A 24813-nucleotide genomic window follows, 5' to 3' on the forward strand; every position below is an offset into this window, starting at 1 on the left:
AGGTGTGTTTAAAAGGAACCCCTCTCACCAGCTGAGCCGAGCTAATCCATCCCAGCACCCTGCAGAGCTGCTGCTCTGGAGCTGCTCCATTTCCTTGCCCCTCAAGCCTCCGGCGCTGGACATTTCACCTGGCGCTATTCACCCCAGCTGAGTGAGTCCTTCCTTTCTCTCCCGGGAGCTGATCAATTTCAGAGAAGTCCTGAGCTAGCTGATGGCAAATCCCCTCTCCTCTTAGGCTGGTCAATTTCAAACCTTCTTCTTGAGTAATTCGATGCAGCATCCCCCCGGATGAGTTCCCAAATCCCTCTTCTCTCCCTTTTGTCAGCCAGTTCCAAACCCCCGTTCCCCTACTTCCTCCACCTGCTGGTCAGCTCCCACATCTCTCCTTTCCCCCCTCCTATGCTGTTAAGTTTCAGGGGGGAAAACACCTCTTTGCTTCTTCTTTTTACAAATGCAATAAAAAAAAATAGGCACCTTAGAGATGCTCCATCTAGTTGGATTTTTCATCCAGAGGGTAAGTTTTAAAACGCCAGGTTTCTGGTGCTAAAATGTCTTGTCTCTGTTTAGGGGATGTAGTGCCTTCTGAATGCAGCCGATCGCCTGCGATCTGTGAACAGCGTCTGGCTTGGGTCTGGGTTTTATAGCCTGGAAGCTGCCTGCCCTCTCCTGCTCGGTTCGGCTGCCACCCTCTTGCTGAGCTGCCGCTGGCTGGAATCAGAGAAGCAGAAGCAGACACAGGTGGATGTCAATTTCCTGTCTTGGGGAGTAAAAGAAGATGCCCTGCATCTCCCCTGCTGAATATCCCTGTTCCCTCTGACTCCCGGACAATGCTGAGATTTCCAGGACTTCACCAGACCTGGTTTCACCCCCTGTGGTTTATTTGTAGGAAGGGGGCAGGAGGACCCTGGGAATCCTCCCCTATCCTTAAATTTTCTGTTTCTTGGCTTTAAAACTCACAGTGTTCAGTAGCCTCCCGGAGGGAATGTTTCTGTCCCTTCTCTCGCCCTCTTTCAGTGGTGTGTACTATCACCTCTCGAACACTGGTCACCTCTTCCTACAGCTCCCAAACCTTCTCACCCACCTCTTCCAAGATCTGAGAGAGACAAGGTCGGGGAGGTAATTTCTTTCCCTCTTTTCTGCCTGGTCCCCTGATTTTTTTACTTCCCATCTGTAGTCTCTCTTACGAGGTGCCCTAGCAGAATCTTTCTTCTTCATACATACCTGCTCCGAGCAGGGACAGATGACATGGTACTTAAAATGTTGGCAGTTCAGTGCAGCCTTCTCTCCCTTGGGCGCTAACCACGGCTGTAACTGATGGAGATAAACTGGGGATGGGATATTTTAGCAATAACAAAATCCCAGTGTAGACACAATTTCAGAGAGTAGATAGGCCTGAAATTAGACAACCTCCTTCCCCCTGCCTTGTGTAGATGTGTGAGCAATGATATATGTCACACGGCCTCTTGGCCCCTGCTGGGCTGCTGTTCTTGAGGATAAAGCAGGGAATTGAAATTTACAAAATTCTGCTGTGGGGGGAAAGGATTTGTTTCAGTTTTAGAACACAATTCCCCATCTGTAAAATGGGGATAATAATCCTTCTCTCCTCCCCACCTTTCGTCTGCCTTAACTCTTTAGGTTGTAAGCTCTTTGGGGCAGGGACTGTCTTTCGTTATATCTATATATGAGCCCGGATATCAAAAAGGGCTTCTAGGAAGTAATGTACAATACATTATTATTTGTTGTTATTTCTGTCCAGGAAAGATTGGTACAGGTAGTGTTTGTATCTCCATGATCACAAGGGGTTCAGCTACCACAGTGATGGCAGATACCTTGCACTCTGGGACACCGGGATTTTTATCTCTGCAGCACTGCTCGTTCTGAAGAAACTCACTGGATTTTTTTTTTTTTTTTTCAAATTCCGGGGAGAGGATTTTTTTTTTTTTAAGGTTAATTCTAAATTTTATACACAGTGACTTGTCAGAATTATTGGTTCAGGACCAGAACAGCAGAAATTGTTGCAGATCAGGATTTGAAGCATGTGGGCAGAACTTTGAATTTGAAAGTGTGAGCAACAACTGCTCCCACAATGCCGGTCAGAAACAAGAGCTAATAATGGTCCTTTACTTTCCTGAGTGCTACACTGGAAAAAAAAAAAAAAAAAAAAAAAAAAAAAAGAAAACGGTGAGACCATTAACAGCAATTCATGCTATTACAATATGCAGTTTTATTCAAGGATTAGATCAAAGTCAGCAGAGTTTATTTCTCCTACTCCATAACATTTATTGCGTATATATTTATTGTGTGTTTGTGTATATATATATATATATATATATGTTGCTCTGTGGTTTTCAGTGTGGATGTTTTCCTTTTCCAGAAGCCAATTATTTCTGTTTTGTGTGAACAAAAACGGAATATACTCATCAATAACTAATTCTGTTGCCATTCCTTGCAGGAAAAAACAAAAACAAAGCATTGATGTAAATTGTTTTTCTTGATATAGGATTTGTTGCTTGCAGGTGGTTTGACTGCAATGGGTATTTGTAACGTTACATCTGGCTTGCCTGTAAGAGTGCTATTATTTTCTTAATAAAGGTTTGCAATTTTGCAGTTCACCTCTAAAGGGCACAAGGAGTGCAGTTTGTATTTAATCGGTGGTCGTTCATATTCAGGAGAGACCATATGGAAGAAACTGCACATCCCAATTAAATGCTTATTTGAGGTCCTGGAGTTGTTAGAGAGAGGGATATATTATTGGAACTAATGCAATTTTTTACAGTTTATGATCAGAGAGTGGATTTTCTGGCAGATTAAAAAAAAAAAAAAAGACGTGTAATAGAGGCTACACCAACCAAAAACCAATTGAAGGCAGAGGCAGAAGGGAAGGTTCTGGAGAGAGAAGGATGCATCTTAACAGTTTCAGGGCCAGATTTTGATCTCACCTACATGAATTTAAACCTGAAGCAATTCCTTCAAAGCTGGTGCTATTATTCTGGATTTACGCCAGGAGAACTGAGCACAGAAAGTGTCTCTAAAGATATATGCAGAGGGATTATGGTAAACCACAAAAGAAAAATTATCCTCGGAAGGAAGAAGTCAAAAGAAAACATTAAAGAGCAACATTGACATCAGGGAAATCTTTCAAACTGATCCAACTTAAAACATAAACACATTTACTCATTACTTGTTTTGCATCATTTTATTTGCCACATTCACCAGTGTTTTCAAAGCTGTCTGTGTTTCAGTGAGAGCTTGGTCCCTTTCCTGCTCATGTTCCTTTGTCATTAATAAGGTTAGGTTGTTGTCATGGTTATTTTAATAAAAGTCAGGGACCGGTCATGGGCAATAAACAAAAAGCCCAAGATCCACCCCTGACATTACTAAAAATAACTGTGACAAAATGGGGCTGACAGGGGGAAGGAGAGGAATGAGAGCCTGAGCCCCTCTGCGGGAGGCGGCAGGGTCCAGCACTCGCCCCCATGGTGGCCGGGAGCTCCAGAGTCCTCGCATCACCCTGGGGCTGAAGCGGAAAATGTCATGGAGGTCTCTGGAAGTCACAGAAACCATAACTTCCGTGACATAATCTTTTCCTTGGTCATTATTCATTAATACCCGACACAGCTATAGCAGCTTTCATATGAGAACATCAATGCACTTTACACATATGGACTACTTAGCTACTGCTCTCTAGTGGTCAGAGGCAGAACTGCTCAACTGTGTGTCATAGAGTCTGTAATGAAAGCGACTAAAGGAGATTTTTCTTTAGCAGAAGGGATCAGCAGCCCATTCTTTTGACACCAGAGGAGCTGAGTTCTGTTCCTGCTATCACCACAAAGTTCTAGGTGGCCTGACCACGCAGCATAAGGACCACGTGTGTTTGGGTTTGCTACAATATACTCCTAATAGCAAAGGAGATGGAGAGAATCATGTGCCAAGTGCCTAGTTTTTTTGTATCCTTCTCCCCCCTCCTAGTTAACCCAGCAATCTTATCCCAGGTGTGGCATTCTGGATCCTGCTTCTTGCTAGGGTTGTCACTTTAAGAGCTCCCTTAGCACTCTCCAGGGTGTGCTCTTTGCAGAACTCCCTGAAACAGGACACATCAATGGGATGGGTATACAGAGGGCATGCAGGGATTGGCAGGCAGAGGGCTAACAGGAAGGCCCACACAGGATTGTCAGGGGAGCAGGGCTGGGCTGGCTGTGGCTAATTAGGCTAATTAGACCCCTCCGGTGGGCTGAATGGAAGAGCAGTGGGAGGCAGAAGTGTCATGAGGGAAGGAGAAGAGGGCTGTGAAGTTCTCTGGCCTGCTTGCTAGTCTGGAGAAGGGAGGGGAGGGGGAAAGGAACGGTTTGATTCCTTTAGACAAAAATGCTCTGTGGGCTGTGTCTGACTTTGCCTTTGTTTTTAGTGCAGCAGCATCGCTAATTCTGCTCAGGAGCGCTGGCAGCCAAGTGGTAATTGGAGGCCGGGGCCAGCTAGAAAGTGCAAGCCGGCCTTGGTTACCTGGAGCAGGCTGACTGGTGAGTGGTGTTCTTGTTGCCTTACCCAGCCCCCATTAGCAGATGCATCCGGCATAGTCCAGTTTTCTCCACTCCAGGCAGTTTCACAAGCCCAGTTTCTTTTTTTAAAAAGGGCTGGAAGCTCTGGGTGCAAATGAGAGATCGTCTCCATTGATTTCAATGGAGCTACAGTTTCAGTGCCACTAAAGATTGGACCCCATGGGCGTCAAGGCAAACTGGCATGGGCTGTTACCAGTGGTTTGCATAACAGCATTTCCTATGACCTTTCCTGTCTGAGGTTGCTCTGCATAAAGCGTCCCTGCACATTATCGTTAACTGCCGTGTCCAAATCCTGAGTCTTAAGAGCTAATGCAGCAATGCCCCTGCGTAACCTGACGCTGAGGTGTCACTTTTCTACTGTGACGTCCATCGCTTCGCGATCCCGTTGGCCCGCAGGAAGGCAGAGAGGAGATGGTGTACGTAGGGTGGTGTCCACAGCTGTCACACCTTGGGTGTGAACATATCCGATCTCATCAGTTAAGTGGCTAAAGTAGGCTCGGTCAGTACTTGCATGGGAGTGCTTCAGGAAGTGTTGGTGGCCCAGTTGCAGGTGCTTCTGCTGTTTCAGTGGGAGTGTTGGAGGATGTGGTTTTTAGGATTAGATCTAAAACTACCTGGGGTTAGCAAAGAGCCCATGGCATTGTTGCAAGAGTGGAGTAGGGCTGGGCCTTGGCTCTGGTGTCCTAGCAAAGTCTCATATGGGTTCTGCCTGTCTTCTGCTTCCCTGTATTTCTCCTGCGGTTTTGGTTGGCTACACTATTCCCTCCTAGTCCTAAGCTAGCTGTGCATTGTTGTCAGCGCTGTTACAAAAGCTGTTGTGTATCGCAATTCAGTTGTGGGTGTAGGATGCACAGCAGCTGGATGTTTGTAAAAGGGTTTCCTGTAAGTCAGTGAATAAGCATGGCATGCATAATTAGCCTCCCTCTGCCGATGTCAATTATAAGTGTCAGTAAACGAAATAAATCAATCGTACAGCTCTCTGCCTACTCTCAAATCTATTTCACAGACCTCCTGTGTGCTGACACAACTGTCCATCTTGGAGGCCCCATTCATCTGACACTTGGGCAGTCTGTATTCTGTCGGCATTGGGATGTGTTCAGTTTCTAGGTTGTGTTACCATTGATGCTGACTTTTCACATTCAGGATGGACTTAATGCAAACAGGCTTTCAGCAATATTTGTGCAAGGAGGCTTGGAGAGCTACTGCCCAGAAAAACAAATAGTGCCACTTTTTGTTGTTGTGTTCAGCCCTTTGCACGTCAGATTGTTGTGTTGAATCATGTACCAAAACTGAGTTCATACCAAAGCTGTTATGGAAACACAACTTGTCATTACAAAGATCATGAATTTTCTCCATAGGCTTGACAATGATACACAGATCTGTATTCATGCAATTTCTGAGCTCTTAACGTGTGGCTTGTCATGGCAATACCATATTAGAACCGCTCATTTTGTGATCCTTGTTGTCAATAAACCATTAAATAGAATGTGTTATATCCTGCTCCCTTCCCCTGCAAAATACAGACTTTGGGATCTCTTATGAGTGTTCGTTAAAATGCGTTTGGCAGAAGAATTGGCTCCTTTGTTTCGTGGGTAGCATAACTGGTTTAATATCTGAATTTTTTTCCAGTTTGATTTTGTTTGTTTATAACACTGATCTTTAGCCAGTAAGTGGAGATATTACACTTCAGTGTATAGCACAAGGCATATTCTCTTGTATCCCATTGTATGTATGGCCTTACCTTTGACTATCTAAGTCAATGGGAACTTTGCCAATTACTTAAATGAGAGCAGGACTGGGCCCATAGAGACTGATCCAATTCCTATTAAGATCGATAAGTCTTTTGATTGACTGCAGTGGGCTTTGGATCAGACCCACAGAAAGAGGGTCTGAGCTGACTTGAGAGCCAGGAATTTGTGAATTACAATGCCAGCTTCCTGTGGAAACTGAGTCAGGAAAATGCTGAGCTTTCGCAGCATATAATGACTGCAGCACCTTTGAAAAGTCGGGCTACTTATCTCTCTGTCTCCCTTTGAAATGAGGCTAACACTTTACCGCTACCACATGGTGAGAGGGGTGGGTTTGTGAAGCGTTACGTTTGTAAAGTGCTTTCAGGAGAGTACACGTGCAGTGTGTTCAGTAGCAGGCAAATGAATCTCTTTGTGGGCAGTGAGCAAATATAGTATTTTAATGAGATCCCCTTCATTTTGGATGTCATGGAGAATCAAACCCGGGCCGACAACTTGTTAGCCAAGCTCCAACTGGAGATGACATGCAATGAGCAGAAGGTTGACCTTCTAAATGCCACACTCAGCCATAGCTATTAGCAACAACGTTACTATGGCCATCGTTATTCTCCTCTCTGTAACTGGACAGCATCACCAGGGATCCTGCAATGATGACAAACTGCTTTGTTGGACTTATAATTATCCTCAATTACAGAAGCTGCTGTCTTAATTCCTAGAACTTTACAGCAGTTGTGTTCCTTACCCTTCCAGTCCCATTCTTTAAAACAGGGGTGTTGCTTTGATTTCAAGAGCATGTACAGGTGCATAAACAAATGTCAAAGACATAGCAAATACACCAAGGAGACACATCTCAAGGATACCACTAGATACATCAAGGGACTTGAAGTCCATATGAATCTGCTTAGGAAAGTGACTTGTGGTATTGAAACCCTTTCTCCTAAGATGTTAAGGGTGGAATTGTGCAGGGCGCCCTGTGTATGACTTACATCTTGATAATAAGTGCTACCTAGGCCTTCGACAGGCCCTCTTGGCTGCAGTGGATTTTGCCACCACTATTGCCAACCCCAAGCAATCAAAAATTGTGAGTCAAAATCACGAGACTGGGTTTAATCATGAGAATTAGAAAATAATACATCTTGTGGGGGGCTTTATATTTGCCTTCTTGTTTTTGTGTGGGCATGGCTCACACTTTCAAGCTTTCCTCTGGAACCACAAGGGCTAGAAACTTAAGTGTGTTTTTAAATGGAAGATGGGATTATCTTGTAATCACAGCTGAGACTTGAATAAAAACAGCAAATATTGCAAGTCTCATGATAAAATCCCAAGAGCTGGCAACACTGACCCAATAGGACCAAACTTTCAAACATCAGCGCTCTAAATACACCTGCTAAGTGTATGCCTTAAGGGCCTGATCCAAAGCCCTTTGACGTCCATGAAAAGACTGCCGTTGAGGTCAATGGGCTTGGAAATATTCCCTACGCCTGTACTGGGAGAAATGCTATCCAACGTTGGTATGATGATGGGGTCAACACACCAAAAGAACAATGGCAAAGATTTTCAGAAGTGGTTAGTGATTTTTTTGGATGCCCAACTTAACCAGACCTGATGGTGTTTTGTTTTTTGGAAAATGCTGAGCACCTGTTCTCTGAAAATTGGGGCTGCTTTGACGTCTGTCAAGTTGGGCACCCAAGATCACCAGTTGCTTTTGGAAAACCTTGGCCAATATTTATTGGCACGCTAGTGAATTTCCAATTGTAACAGACCTCCCCCTACCAGCCTCCCAGAAGAACACGGACTTGTTCTGATGATTCAGTATGCCATTAACAAACTATTATTCTGTTGATCTAGACAGACCTGCTACATGATAGACAATTTGTTTCTGTGCTATTCTTCCATCTGCCACTCGCAACTGCAGCTTATTTGTTTTACTTACAAAGCATATGATGTGCTGAGAAAAGATGGATATAATGAAATCAGCTAGAGTCCCTGGAGTGTATCTGGAATGATCTATTAATTTGCCAGCCAACTGCACAATATCTATTCTAGCTTCAGCAAGGAAGCTGTATTGAATGCCAGTTCAGCTACAGCTTTTCCTTTGCATCTGTCCTGCTCGCTTCAAATATTTTTAGCATTTGGGATGAAATCGTTAAGTCGTGGGCATGATGAGGTGACAAGCCACAGGTCCTGTACTTGCCGACTTGACTTTTCACCTCATGTCCCAATGACAAACTCTGGACTGTGTGCGAACACCGGGCTGGAATGATGGGGGAAGTCAGCATCAGGGGTATTTGTTCCCCAGAGCAGTCTGAGCGCTGCTGTAAAAGTTTGCTCCATCCTGACTCCTCCTGAGAGAGGAGCTGAGTCATTATGACTTGTTCCGTCTGTGGCATCTCTAATGAGATTGCCATCAAAAACGCTAGCTGTGGTGGTGTCACCTGTTGATGCTTTAATAAGAACTGGATCTAGGCTATGCAACTTGGTTCAGACAGGCATGCGATGATAATTTGGGGAGAGATTTTTGAAGGGCAGTTGGATGTCCCACAACTAAAGGCCCCTTTGAAAAATCCTGGGTTTGTTTGCCTATAGCTAACTATATTTTAGATCATGTACACAGAATTACGATACCTCAGGGATTGCATCTATCTGACTGGTAATTTCTTTATTATGAAGCTGGCCCACACATTGGCTATGTAACTGTAGCCACTGGAGTGCATGTAAATCCACAGTGCATCTGGTAAATCCTGCCCCATGTAAGACTGTGGCATATTCCTCCACCCTGGCTTCTCTGTAGTGCCACATGCTTTCAGGAAAATTCATTCCAGCCGTTACTGTTACCGCAGGGAATTTTGAAAGAATTGGGTTAACTTTTCTCTCGAGCTTTTCATTTTCTTTCTATGATGGGATAAAATTATGAAGTCCAGGGAGGCACCCAGCTGAGACAGCTGCCTCTCAAGAGCAATGAAGAGCATGTTTTGGGGATTCCCTTTCCTCATTGGAGGTTAAAAGGGTGAGAGGTAGACCTGGGATTTGATGTACAGCTGTCACGGTTGCTCACTGATCGGCTAGAACGACACTTGCACGTCACTTTAAGAGAACCTTTTTGCCACATCTCTGTCAGAAGCGGCTACGTTTCTAAAGCAAGTGCCTGAAGACTGAGAAGCTGAAAACCTGAGCCACCTTTTCCATTTATGTGGCTGCAAAGGTGTGTAATTCTGGAGACAGACGTCTTTTAAAGGTTGCAGCAGTGTTTTGGGGGTGGAGGCTGAATAATAGCAATACCACCTAGCTTTTACATGGTACTCGTCATCTGTAGATCTCAAAGTGCTTCATAAAGGAGGTCAGTATCATTATCCCCATTTTAGAGGGTGAAAGTGAGCCACGGGGCGGGGGAGAGGGGGACAATTACTAGCCCCAGGTCACCCAGTATCAGAGGACCATCTTTCAGGAGCAGCCCTTGAGGCTGGGATAGGCATTTTCTGTTTTCTAAAGGTGAATGAAATTCTATCACTTTGCCTGGAGGACGAGGAGGACCCTGACGCTGCTGTTGCCCCATACTGGCATTATGTACTAGTACAGCAAGACTTGCCATTTCTAGAACACCCCGTATCCAAGAATCTTGAATCTCCTTGCAAACACTAATCCTCACGACCTGGAGAGGTAGGTAAGACGCTCTCCCCATTTTTTACAGATGAGAAAACAGAAGCTTGAAGGTGAAGTGACTTGCCCTACATAGATCTGCCCCTGACAGAGCTGGGACCAAAACCCAGCTCTTCTGGTGCTGTGTATGTATAACAACCCTGGCCCCCAATCCTTTGTAGGAGCCAATAGGCAAAGGTGGCACTAGCTGTGTTCTGTACCAGATCTCGTACACCTACAGAGATCCAGAATAACCCCACTGACTTGCATGGCGTTAATTCCACCTGTACGTGGCTGGGGAGTGGTCCCAAAATGGTTCCCGAGGTGTTGGCTGTAGGGCATAGCACTATGAGGAGCCATTGGAAGCTTCTGAGGAGGGATGCTGAAGGTCTGTAGTGCAGCTGTGGTACGAGCGTTCCCTCAGTCTTTCTCCACTCTTTGCTTCGTGTTAGGTTTTCAGTTACGGGCAGGCAATGCTCAAAGCGGCCGGCTCCTAAAATCAAACAGCCGGTCATTGGACATGTTTATTGTTTGGGGGTCCTCAAAACTAGGAGCAGCCCCCCTGGAACTGTCTGGGCCATACGTGCTGGAACTAGGGGTGCTGGCTTGAAGTGGATTCCATCATATCCAGGGTTTACAGTTGGGTGCAGTGGCTCTCAGGACCTGCACTAGACACATTGTTCCAGCACCTCTGGTCTAGGCTATTGCACGGCAGCTGCCAATGGAACCCATTGAGCCCCCAAGAAAAAAACACTGCAGCCCTTCCAGTAGCATTGTACGCATGGGTATAATTTTGAGCTTACAACTTCTTCAAACTCCTCGTAAGCCCTTGCCGAATGACGGAGAGCAGCCATTTCAAGGACCAGCAAACCCCTCCAGCCAGCATAGCTTAGTCAGGCACATCAGCAGAAGGTTGAATACAAATACTTGAACTCTAGAGTTAACTAACACTGAAGCATGAAGGAGGAAATGCCCTGAACCTGGGATTGTCACTTACACCTGAGCAAAGTAAAAGTGTGTACAATGGCACAATATGGACCCGGGACTTTCCATGCCACACTTTGCTCTGCCTAGTGCAAATGAAGTCACTAGGTTCAGGAAAACAAGAATCAAGCCCATGATTTTAGTTTACCCCTCAGCACTCCCAGACGTCGATCCACCTCTTCTCTTGCCGTCTTTGCCAGTCCCTTAGAGAGAGGCCTGATCTGATCCAAGGCCCTCCAGTGCTTGGGACTGGTCAGTGTGATGGTGCTGGCCTGGGCCTATCTGTGTCCCTGTTTCCCCAGCCCCTCTGCAAAGAGCTGAAAGCCGGTTCTGAATAGCAGAACTCTGATAGACAGGGAAATTCCAGGCAGGGCGTGCTATCTACAGCAGTTCTGCCTACGTGTTCTCTGAGCACCTCTTGTGGAATATTGTCTGCTGAACTGCACCGTACAAGACACACATTAAGGACAGTCCCTGCCTCAGAGCTGCAGGCTAGAAGGAAGTTGAGCAGTGAAAGCTGGAGGGGAGGGTTTTTTTTTAAGGAAGATCAAATCAGCCCCTCGCCTGCAGTGTAATATCAGGCTGAAGAAGGTGTCTGACCTGAGCTAGTGTGAGTGGAATTCCAGGAAGAATTCCGTTTTAAGTAGGGATTTCAGTGGGTGGGGACCTAGTCTTCTGGGACCTGCAACTCATCCCATGGGTTCTGTGCAGCATGGAAGAAGGTCGGAAGACAGGGGCTGGAGAAGTGAACAGGGCATTAAGGCGTTGTTGTCGTGGAGGGTGAGACTATAGAAGACAAGATTAGGCTGGAGGTTGGTGCTAAAGATGAGGCTTATCCATGAGACGGTAGTAGAAAAAGGGCAATGGGCAGAGAGGTTCGAAGGGGGTAATAGGGTCTGATTGCGCAAGGAAGCAGCAGAGCTCTAGAGATCCAGCAAGGGGGCGTCATACATATTAAGGAGATTGTTGTAGCATCTGAGGCCGGAGACGGAGCAACGTGCTGCGAAAGAGACTCCGGTTTGCTCTGCATTGTGGCAGAGGAAGAAGCTGTGGGACGTGGTGTCAGCCCGAATACGAGGGGAGGACGGAAGCGGGGTCAGATGGCTGAGTGCCCGTGTGCTGGGACAGAGGGTGATGCGGCCGGTGGCAGTGGCAAAAGAGAAGGGGACTTAGGAGGACAAACCAGGAGCTGAATTACAGCTGTGTGGCTGCTGCCTGTTTGCGCTCCTGCTCAGCAGGCAGAAGAGGGCTTGTGTAATAATTGTCTATTGTATTGAGGGACTTCCCTGGGGGGATAAAATAAACCTGACGCCAGGACATTATTCCAGCCTCATAGCTCTTCACGTCCTGCTCTTCTCCGCACGTTCTACTGCAGCCCTAAGCTTCATGCAGGTGTCTTGAAAACATTTTGCGTTATAGAGGTAACTGCCAGAGGACACATGAAACAGACTGGCATCTTCAGAATAGCTAATGACTTCTCGGTCGACCTTAAGCTCTTGCTGTTATTATTTACCCTGCATCTTCCTCACATCATCAGCGCAACAGATCATTTTCTCCCCTTGCCTCACTTGCTCTGCTAGGACCATTAGGGTTTAAAACCACCTCCAGCCAGAGTATTTACAACTCAACAATCAATCAACAACAAAAAATGTATACTCCGAGGCTGGAGATAAATAATCTCTGCTTGTCTCTTCCTGCCCAGCAGTAGCGAGACATATGTGCCGGGCCAGCTCTGGTGTGAAAGGAACGAGCAGCCAGATGCACAACTAGTGTTGTCTTAAACTCAGCAGGCAGTGGAGAAAGCCAGTGGCCTGAGTGGTACGATGGAGGCAGCAGCTTGGATCATGGGCCAGTTGAACATGGAGTGAGTGGGAATGAAGTATGTTCTTTGGGCGGGGACTATCCTTTTGTTCTGCTTGATCAGCCCTTAACACAGTGGGGTCCTGCTCCATCTTGAGGGCTCCAAGGTGCTACTGCCATACAGGTAATACGGGTGGGGAGAGACGATCAGGTCTAGCCAGGAAACTTGCAGCAAACCAGCACAAAGGATGCCTGGGCTCTAATCCTGAAATCGGAAGCACAGGGATGGACCTGTGCAGAGCCCCCACTGAGAGTGTTGGAGGTTCGCAGGGGCTGCCTTCATGGAGCTCGCTGCAGAACAAGGCAGAGCCCCATACGGGACACTTCACCTTCCAGCGCCTGCATTTTTGTACTACATGCAGTACTGGGTTCCTAGCCCACAACCGATGCCTGCTGCTGGGGAGAGGAGGGCTGTTTTCCTCCTCCCTTCTCCTGCTGGGAGATAGGGACATGCACATTTTAAATCTATTTTTAATCGGAAATGTCAAGGGGAAACCAAATGAAACCTCCTCTGAGCTGAAGGGCTGCTCTGTCGGCTCGCTCTCCATCTGACTGATGGCCCTTCCGCACTGCCAGGCAGTGGGCTCCGACAGGACTGGGATGTGAGAAGAGCATCCCGAAAATGACACCCTCTCCTAAAATAAAATGAGTAAGGAAAGGCATCGCTTCCACTGACCAGCACAATCTCCAACAGAGGCAGATTCCAGCCTTGGCAATCGAACATTTTCATTCCTACATACAGTAGGGTCAGCCCCAGGTTCTCAGACAACCATGAGACTTGAGAAGGGTCCGGCTGGAGGTGAGAGGAGACCCTGCCTGTCAATATGGTCTGATGGTTTGTGCGTTCCCCCATCCATTTCTCTCCACCTGTTGTCTCTTGTTTTATGCTTACTCCCTGCTCCAAAGACTTCTATCAACCATCTTTCTCTGAGTTTGTACTGCACCTAGCACAATGGGGTCCTGGTCCATGAATGGCACTCGCAGGCGCTACTGGAATACAAATAACAAGACTGGCTTAAATCATGAGATTGGAAAAAATTAGTTTTTGGGTTCTTATTTGTCTTTTGGTTTCTGAGCTTTTAGGTTACCCCTTAAATCGGATGATCAAGCTTTTCTCTGCGACCAGGAGGACTAGAAATGTGTTTTGATTGAAAGCTGAGGTTCTCTCACATTCCCAGGAGTTCAGGAAGGGGGCCTTTGAGGAAAAAACACCAGATACCATGAGTCAGAGTTGGTAACTTGGGATATATACTGAAAGGTGGCTGCAGATCTTGATAGGACGGCTTGAATACAATACCCGGTTGAAAGGATCTCCTTCCCCACCAGAGAAGGTTGGTCCTGGGATTAGACACTGGGCAGGCTCTTTTAATGAATAGCTGTAGTGCACTGGCTGGAAATCATTCATTCACAGAATAACTTATTTCTGCTCCCTGACTGGTTGCCTGTTAACGTCTGTCATCCAATGAACAGCAACATGCTATCATAAATTCTGTAAAGAAGGACTTCTGGGGTAAAATGGATGGGATTAAATATCCAAAGAAATAACTTGGGGAGAGGGGGAGTCCTGGAACAGATTCACTTTCATTTTCTTTAAGGCACTAAGGCACTATCCATTTTAGATGAAGTGCTGCAGTATTTCCAGTCTGCTGCACCAGCCAGCCCTAGAGAACAGCAAGATTGCTGCTGAATTTCAATGTGGTTTGCTACAGCGTACATGGGGAGCCTTTTCTATAATATCCCACGGCTATTTAATTAAAAGTGCCATTTCACTTGCCTGTTCAAATAACATCTCGTCCCTTTACGCTCCCTTTCTCCGTATGTGACATGGGCAACGGGACAAAAGGAACCAAACGAGAGAGCATTTTTTGCAGTTTCACTAATGGCTTTATCCAAGAGCTTTCATAGACCACAGGTGTTAGTGGAATAATTTATCCGCATCTCAACATGAAGCATGTCCTCCTTTCAATGTGCGAACATCTCCCAAGACACAGACCCAGTGCGCCGTCTCCTGCCTTCACACTGGTCCCTGATTTTAGAGCAGAGAGCTGTGCTCCAACACACCATCCTGTTTGCCTGATGAGATGGAAAGCTGTGGCCACAGGATGTCTTCCAAGCTCAAGGAGACATAAAGCAAGGTAGAGAGCTTCCTTCAGTTACTCCCTGCTGCAGCTTCTGTTGACCAGCTGCCCTTGGCAATTGCTGCACCTTTACCACCCAATCACCCTGGGCGATTTAGGTACCTTAGCTACCTCACAACATTCAACCCTGCAAGCAAGACAAGGTCTGGCCAGAGACATCTGAGATTTGCGGGAGCGTGAGAACAAAGCATCCCCTTCCCGCCTGCAGCCTGGTATGCACTAGCCCAGGGGTCATTGGCAAACTCATTCAGTTCAAACTGATGCAAGTGCAAAATGTTCCTGATGAGGTTCTGGGCTGCCTATGGGTGTGTCTGCTCTCAGAGCTGGGGAGTGTGATGACTCTGCCTCGGATTGAGCGAATGCACTAAAAATAGAGGGTGGCCCCAGCAGCTGCCCCAAGTAGGTACCTACGGTCTCGGACGGGCACGTGCTCGGGGCCTGGTTGTCCCATTCATAATGATTTAGAAGGTGTGTCATGCCCTGCGTGAGTTACAGGGTACAGATTTGGAGTCATCTCTTTGATGTGAAAGCTATGTTGCATGGTTAGCACCGTTGGCCTGAGCCTCTTCATCCCACATGATGCCATGATGACTTTGGAAGGGTAAGTTCCAATCATGCCTGGACACGTGGCGGCCTGGTCTTCACATTGGAGTTGCAGGAGTTCGGCCCTGCTGAGAACCTGGCCATAGGACATGGCTGGGGAAGATCTGGATTCAAATCCTGCCCCAGATCACAGAGTGAGTTGGGTTTGATGTCTGTCTGGTCTCACTCTAAATCCAGTCCAGTACAACAGGCGCTCGGCTCTAAAGAGACCCAGGTCTAAAATATCAAGTCAGAGCTGTCTAGTGCCCGTTCCTCCAGAGGTGGCTGCAGCCAATGTCCTTGATCCCTCACTGGCGTGAGCACAATCGCAAATCTTTTTAAAGGGAATCCAGTGCTGGTGAAGGGGTGGCTGGCAGCCCTGGAGATGAACACTCTTACCTACAGAACTGCTGCGGCCCAGGCTATGACTCAGAGAACAACCTCTAGAGGGATCCTTCCCCCTAGGAATCCCAGCAAGGGGGATAGGATGGAAGGAGCTCATGTGAGGGTGACTTTTTACCTGCTCACTAGGAATTGGACTGGGGCCACCAAACTTAATTTACACAGGCTTCAGAGCAGCCGTTGTTGCTGCAGGGCTGGATTGCAAGAGGCATCCTGCAGGCGAAAGACTCTTCAGTCTCAGACCACAGACTGCTCCGAGGTGTCTGTTGTATCCAGACAAGGGTGGGGCTCTGCATCTGTGGTTCTGGTTTCAAACCATCAAAACCTGAATAAAATTTGCTTGGATTCATTAGATGATCCTTAACCAGTATGGAGAGCCTGGCTGTGATCCTACACCCACTGAAAAGCTCTTCCACCGATTGCAGCAGTGCAAGATCAGCCCTTAGATGAGGAGCTAAGCTGCTAACCCAGTGCTGTGTAGAGGCTCCAGCCTGCCTCGTATGCCATCCATACCAATTCTCAAGGTATCTAATTCCAACCAGTGGCTTAATTCAAGCACCTCACCTTGTGCAGGGAGGTGAGAACTGATGCAGTTTCAATGAGAGGAGAGATTTACAGCTAACTGCCAGATCAGAAGGAAACATGAAAGCCACCCTTAAGCCCCTCTGCATTCATCCAAACAAAACAAGGAGAACTGAACCCATCCTTTCTGCTTCAGGGACCCAGGCTCTGGAGGCTCCTTTGCTTTGCTGATAATTAGATTATTGTTAAGTCCTCAGTAAACTAATCACGCAGAGAGGAGGGGGTAAGAAGATCTCTGCCTGATGTGACCTGGGATTAGTGTTGTTGCTGGTGATTGGATGTGTAATTTTGATACCCTCACAATATGCACTGCTATTCACAGGGCATGGTTGGTTTGTCAGCCTTTCCTGGTTACATTCTAGGGCCTCACTGGACTTGAAACACAGCCCCTTAAAAGGGACTGGCATCGAGGCACTGCCTTGGGACTATCCGCAGGGGTTGGGCCTGGAACCCTAACTCTGCAGCACCAACCTCTGCCACTTGAGATAAGGGCCTGACCCAACGCCCATTGAAAGCGGGCTCTGGCCTGCCACACAGGGCATTTCTACCAGGTCTCGAGGGGGCATCGGATGTAGTCTATAGTGTGGTAGGTGGAAGCAGTAGCAGGCAGCCGTTGTTTTGTTTGTTGGCTTGGTTTGTTTCCTTTGAATAATACCTGTTAAGGTGAATTGGTTGTTAATGGGTGAAACATAAAGCTAATTGGCTGGTGGTGGTAATAAAGCTAGTGTAGTGCTTCTCATTTCTAGATCTCCAAGCAAATTGCACAGGTGGGTGGGTGGTATCGTAGAATCATAGAAGATGAGGGTTGGAAGGGACCTCAGGAGATCATCTAGTCCAATCTCCTGCTCAAAGCAGGGCCAACCCCAACTAAATTATCTCAGCCAGGGCTTTGTCAAGCCAGGCCTTAAAAACCTCTAAGAATAGAGATTCCACCACCTCCCTAGGTAACCCATTCCAGTGCTTCACCACCCTCCCAGGGAAAAACCTTTTCCTAATGTCCAACCTAGACCTCCCCCACTGCAACTTGAGGGCATTGCTCCTAGTTCTATCATCTACCACCACTGAGAACAGCCTAGCACCATTCTCCCTGAAACCCCCTTTCAGGTAGTTGAAGGCCATTATCAAATCCCCCCTCACTCTTCTCTTCTGCTGACTAAACAAGCCTAGTTTTCTCAGCCTCTCCTCATAAGTCATGTGCTCCAATCCCCTAGTCATTTTTGTTGCCCTCCGCTGGACTCTCTCCAATTTGTCCGCATCCTTTCTGGACACATCCACTTTGTAGATGGGGAAGCCAATGTGCAGAGTTTGAGTGATTTTGTTCAAGGTCACAAGCAGTATAATGATGGAACTGGGATCTCCAAATTGGCAGGCTGGTGCCCCAGCTGCTAACCCATATTTCTTTCCGTCCCACTGCTGCTACGGTAAGTGGCTCTTTTGGGTTCTATTCCTGGCTCTTCCACAGAGTTGCTGTGTGACCTTGGGCAAGTCATTTAATGTCTCTCACTTTGTTCGCCTGTGGGCTGGGGCCTCTTCCCTCTGTAGCCTGTTCCTTTGATTGGTTTGTTTATTTAGTGTGAGGGAAGGCTGTGGGTGGTCTCGCGGGACTCCAGGGGCCATATCTGGGTTGCCTGTTGGTCATGCCTGCTGTATGGTGACAGTGGATTTTCAGAACTTTTCACTGACTAGCATGGGTGAACTCAGTTTATTTTAAGTCATTGTATGTAAATGGCTTTTGCAAAACTTGTAGCCTGCAGCTTGGCCACCATGTGCCGTGATCCCCCTAGATCTCACAAGCTAAGCAGCATATGGCCAGATGCATTTGAGGACGGGAGACTTCCTCCAAGGAACACGTCTGTACCTAAATGTGTTGGTGACTGAGGAGTGGTCTTCCCTTCCTTCCACCTGAGTCAGTGGTGAACCAACGTCCCCAGCAGGATGTTAGGAGACTGACTTTCATGTGCATAATAAAATGAATGTATACCTCTGGTCACTGAAGATCCCACACAATTTTATGTAGCAGCAGGGTGTGTTAGCCCTGATGCCTTGACTAAATCCCAATTTGGCTCAATCCCAATACCACAGGGAAGCAGAAATTCATTCAATTCTCCTTGCATTTTTTTTGCAAGATAAGACCTTCTGTCCTAAGCTGTTGTGTAGTGTTGCTGTGTGCTGTTAAGCGGCTGCTAGGTCTCACACCAGGGATGGCTGTGCTTCGGTGGTGGGTGATGTGATGCTTTATTTATATAATCTTTTGAAATGCCTTGGGATGAAAGATTAGATCACTTACCTCTGAAGTGGGTCAAGTAATACTTAAGTCTCACAAGGGTCTTGGAATTAAGTGGCTAACAGCTGATCTGAGGTGCTTGGATAAAAGGTGAGATGGGAGTTCCGGTCTTGTTGATTTGGGGTGAGATTATGTGATGGTAGCAGAGCGCTTGCTGACTGACTGCTCAGGATTTCAATCTTCATGTTACTTTGGTATCAGAATGCAGAGACCCTCTGGGAATGTGGCATCCAAGATGTTAATTGCCCTGAGGATCTATAATACCCAGGGTTGAGACACTAATGAGCTCTTGTGCTAAGTAAGTAGAGAACCAGTCAGTGAATGAGTTTCAGGTTTTCATCCCGGTCACAAATCCATTGCGTGCTATTTGTAACCATTTTGCTGGGTGTTTTTGGCAGCAACCCACCTTGCCAGGTGCACACTCAGCTGACTGGCACCAGCTTTAAATGGTGCGTGTCTGGTCGATAACCAAGTCATGCCCTTCAGCAGCGTCTCCTCCTGAATAATAACGTTCTGCACTCCACAGGCCCTTCCACATCTCAGTGTTTACAGGCAATTTGTGAAACCTTTCAGGAAGGTGTCATCTCCATTTTACAAACGGGGGGGTGGGGAGGAGGAAAGGAAGCACAGATTGGGGAATTACGCTTGTAAGAGCATTTGAAATTCCAATTGGGCACCTATTTTCAGTTACTTTTTGGTGGAAACAGGAAGAGAACCAGGAATCCGAGTCCCCATTCTCTGCTCTAGCCACTATGCTAAATTGCCTAAACTGAATAAGACGCTATTTAATAGGAATATCAGATTTGTAAGTATCTCTTTTTATTATTTGGGGGGCACATTTTTCATTATTCCCAAAAGAGTTGCCCACTTAGATTTTATGTTGTTGTAAAGTGGAAATAAACCTGAACAACACCCCTGATCAGAGTACCCCTCCCCCAAATGTATGACTCCCATCTATCTCTGGTAAAAGTAACCTTCTCCCTGGGCATCTCCTTGACAGCTGTTTCTCTTTCTCTCTTGGCTTTCCTCTGCAGCACCAGAGAAGGGAGCCTACTAATTAGGGTTAAATGATTCTGCAGTATCCATTCATTTCTTGATGGTTTGTTTTCCCCAAGAGTGGCACTAAATATTCATTGAACTTCTAAGCAAATTAACAGGGAAGAAGTTTGCTTATTTGAAAGACTAGTCAGGGAACATAATGGCCTCCAGCAATTACCCTGATTTGGCTGGTGAACAGAAAATAATATAACTTTGGGGACTTCTTAGCTGTTCACAGCTCTGACATGCTTGTCTCTCACCAAGAGTTAAAATGATACCTCCCGCAAGACTTGAAAAGCTATTGTTCTCCAGCACTAGCCAGGCCAAAATTTGCCCAAAAACTTGAAATGAAATGAACTTCTGAGGCTGAGAAGAGTTTGGTCAACTTTTTTTCCCTTCATTTTTGTTGCATGTGCCTCTGGGGGCATTGCAGAGGTGGAAGCAGCCCTGATGAGCAAGACGTCAGGAGTGGTTCACTTGGAATTCTCGGTGAAGATTCAAGTCAATGTCTATTTTTGGCAAACCAGATTGCCAGACCCTAATATTTTTTTTAACATGGTGCTCGCTTAGCTGTCCCCTCTAACTTTTGTTGGATGCTGAGAGATGGAATAAAAACAACCAGCTGCAATCATTCTTGTGTTTAAAATGATAGCTATGGTAATCTACATATGTATGTGGCCTGGCCTCTTTACGATAGCCTAGAGGTGTCCCAGAACAGAGGTCCAAATTCTCTATGGGTGTAAATTGCTGGAGCTCTGTTGACTTCAGTGGCGATGCGCCAGTTTACAGCAGCAGAGAATTCGGCCCAGAACTTTCATCTAAAAAGCTTACAGTCTAATGCATTAGAGAAGAAACACAGCATGAAGAACAGATCTTACGGCTGGGCTGGAACCCCCTTCTGTGTGGCTGTTAAACGTTTTCTCCCAAATGCAATATGGAAGGCAGCCCTGAAAACCTGAATGCCTGCAAAGATGCAAATTAAGATGAAGGGAAAAGGGGTGCGTTACATAGGCCACATCTACTGTGATGGGGGCTGAGACGCAAAGATCCAAGTCAGTTTGTAAGGTACAACTGATTGTAATGTTCACATGGAGCAGTAAATCCTGCTCCTGCTCCCACTGAAAACTCCCGCTGACTTCATTGGGGAGGATCTGGCCCGCAGAGCACATAGCTGGATTAAATATATGAAAGAAGAAAAGCCTTAGAATAGGGAACTGCTGGGCATAGTCTCTGCCCCATCCTGTCCCACTTCTGTTCTAGTCTATAAGGTCCTGAACTGCTCTTTACATTGGCAGCTAGTCCGCGCACTGTGTCGGATTCGCTTTAGTGATGATGCTTTGAGGACTGAACTGTATTGAAAAGGTGCCACAATGGCTTGATTCAAGCCTGTCTCAGTTAAATGAAAATAGGACCTAATGGATTGAGACTAAACTAAGCCTAAATCAGGGCCTGCCAGGGCTAGGCCACGATACGGCCTCTTGTAGGAAGCTCCCTAATAGGGTACGGTCCTCCAGTGGAGAGAGGTGACCACGGCAATAACTACCAGGAATGGTTTGTATTACAATTGTGCCTAGAGGCTCACAAATCCCACCTTTTAAAAGAAGTTAAGGCATCTTCAATGTGTGTGAGACTCGTCATGCGTCCCAAGAGCTCTTGGCTACTGCTGCATGGTAGGATTTTCAATGGGGAGATCGGCAGCTGCCGTTGTTATCCAGGGGCCTGAGGGGAGAGACCTTCTCAGTTTTCAATGGGAGCTGCTGGGTGCTGAGCACAGGTGAAAACCTGGCGCTACGGGTCTTCACTCCGCTCGAACTTACTTCAGGGAACGCTCAGATTCAGAATTAAGTGATCAACTGGTGTATAATGAAAGGGGGGAATGTGACATGGTGTCTGAACCTGAATTCTTATTGCTCATTGCCAGCTGTCATACTGTAACATTGGAATACCGGGTCTTAATGAGAGTGTATTGTGGAGGGGCACCGGGTTACCCAGCACTAGTCTAACTGTTGATTTTGCTGCCATCTGCTGGTCTTATTCTAGGCCACCTGAGCTCTTCAAACAGCCGAGAGTCAGCTGCTCCCCAGAATCCTACTGTGAAACTCAATGCAGCCCCCCCCCCTTTGAAGTCTGTCCATGCGGACGACTGACCCCATCACGTGTTTGGAATTTGGATTCCATCCTCCTGTCGTCTGCACCCTGAGTCCTTCAGTTAAAGAGGGAATGCTTCAGCACCCTCAGTGCAGGAGTCTGGGCTGTGCCCCGGGCCTTCTGGTGAGTTTTCTGGTGCGTAGCCTAGTCCTTATTTTATTTTTGTTGAGTACTTGCGCAACTGGAAGACCTGAAACCCTCTTCCCATCCTTCCCCGCCTCCCTCCCTTCCCCCCCAGGTGTAGGACTTCACATCCCCTTGTGGTCAGAGGTTGCTGAGATTGCCATTCTTATCTGGCGCATCCCTCCTACATGGCAAGTGGCCATGCAGACCGATGGAGGTATCCTGTAACTACCACAGTGTCCGGCGGCTGCAGGTCTCGAGGAGTTAACTATACATACGACCTTTATTTTTCTAGGACATGAGGTCAAATTCTGTTTTGGGGACCTGCGTCTCTTGTCCATTTATTCAAGCCTTGTGTCTTGAGCAAGGGCCTGGAGTGGAAGGGGGAGCTCGCTTTCTGATAGTGTGGCCAGCTAAAATCCCATTGGGGTGAAATCGAGAGGCAAAAAGGGCCCCTGCCTGCCATTTAGTGCCTTTTGCCCTGATGGCATCTGCTTTCCTCCTGCAGAAACCATCTGGTTTAATGGCCAGCTTGGCCGGGACAGGCTGGGGCCAAGGGGGCAGCGTTTGTTCAGCATTTCTCTAATATTACTGCTGAGCAAAGGTCCTCGGCTGTGAAGTGCTCTGCTTATCATGTGGGTACAGCATGGACACCAGCAGTGCAAGCTGCCACCCATGCTGCCCTGCCCGTGCATCTCCACCAGTGACTCAGAGGACCTCTGTCTTAGGTGATAAGGGAATTCAATCTGTATGTCCAGCTTTCCCAGGCCTCTAAACTGGGGTGTGTTTTGTGCCTGGGTGGTTCCTTTTCTCCTACTGAGAGCATCTCCTTTCCAGCATCCTGTGCGCTTTCCTCCCTGATCACATGTTTGAAGATCTGACACTTTCAGCAGAGACCTTTACCAATCTGAACACCTTTCTAATGTGAGCGCTGATAACCCCATGAGTGGGGGCCCAGAGTTGGCCCAGTCTCAAACTTATCCTCCGTCTGCTGTTGTGCAATGTGTGAGATGATTACCAACCTCCCACCCCAGAGGTGGTTGCCTTTCTGTGGTGCCATCTGTAAATTGTACACGGCTTTGGGATCCTTTGCGGGTGAATGTTGCTGTAGAAAGGGAAGATATAGTTCCTGCTTTCTTAAACACGATGTCCTTCCCTAATCCGCTTTATTAGATGTCGGCATTGTCTGTCAACTGAATGAATTTATTGCAAGATGCTCTTTTAACCCACAGTGGTTCGTATGGCTGAGTTCCTACCATCTCCTAGAAAATGTAAAAGGACTGGGTGACAAAAAGGGTCTGTTTTGAGGGATGTAACCAGAACAGGAGAGTGGTACAATTCACCCAACCCTGTGAACACCACATCATGTCCCATGCGTAGATTGTAAACTCTTTGGAGCAGTGGCTGTCTTTTATTAAGTGTTTGTCCAGCATCTGGCACAATGGGGCCCTGATTTGGACTGGGGCCTCTGGGTACTGCTGGAATATAAATAATAGATTTCTCTGTTAGAAAAAGCCTAGGATGAATAGAAAGGATTCAGCACCAGACCAGTGCTGCTGATGGAGGTTTTCACACTCTATGCTATACATAGCACAAAGCGTGGAGTCGTAGCTGAGGAAAATAGGGCAAAGACGTACGTGTGTATGGGGGGGAGGGGTGTTAAGTGCATGCAAGGGATTGAAAAGAGATGATGAAAGAAAGTTGAGGTCAAAGGGTATTGGAATGAAGGCATGAATGAGAGAATTTATTAAGTAGCATGTGAGTAAAAGACCTTGAGTTAAATGATACCGGTATCTATTTGCAAAGCCCATATATTCTATACGTGGGGATCTTAGGGGTTTTTTGTTTGTTTTGTTTTTAAATTTAAATGTGCTATAGATCAGCCTCTTAAGTCAGTGGGCATCTTTTTTTCGGTTAATTTTAGTGGGCTTTGGATAAGATCCTAAATAAATAAATGGCAGGTACACAGCAGCACTCCGAAGCAACCCCACAGTAACAAACCAACATGTGCCTGCATCACTCAAGAACAACTCTACGATAACCAAGAAATGTGTGTGCAATTGCAATTACTTTTAAGATCCCAAGGATTCTCACAAACAGAAGGGAGTGAGTGGGAATCTATATTTTAAAATTATGAAAAAACATTTTGATGGGATTTGTTGTCTCTCCCTCACACGCCCTGCCGTCACCACAAATCCAATTCTCATTGTACGGCAGGTGGCGCTACAGCTTCAGTTTCCAGACTGGAAGCTGGACTAGCAAGGGTGGTAAATTTCCTGGACCATGAGGCTGCAGAGAGGCAGGCAGAGCAAGAGGTGGCTTTGTGAGGCAGAGCTGGCTTGGCGTTGGCTGACTGTACAACATCTGGTTTGAGCATTTGGAATCTGTTATTAAACCCGACAAATGACAGATCTCGAAAGGAAACGATGTTCAGTCAAGCTGAAGCAGTTTGATGTCGCTGCTCCATGGCAGGAAAAAGCCATTCCAGCTCCGTTGATGCCCTGGAGGCTTCTCCAGTTTCCACCACAAGTGACAAGGGAATTACTGTTTGGTCTGTTGCTCCTGCCCAGACATGGCCCCGGTAGGATGTCAGACGCTGGAAATGGCTTCTGCAGGCTGTGAGGATGCTGAGGTCACACACAGGGCCTTGGCGTGGCTTCTCTTCCACCCTTGCTTCGGCTTAGCCGTCGCAAGTGGCAGACCAGCCTTTCAGTGCTACGGTTTGCTGGACT

The sequence above is a fragment of the Emydura macquarii genome, unplaced genomic scaffold (assembly GCF_026122565.2).
Source record: "Emydura macquarii macquarii isolate MOO-44397 ecotype Brisbane River unplaced genomic scaffold, CSIRO-AGI_Emac_v2 contig_3220, whole genome shotgun sequence".
Lineage (NCBI taxonomy): Eukaryota > Metazoa > Chordata > Testudines > Chelidae > Emydura > Emydura macquarii.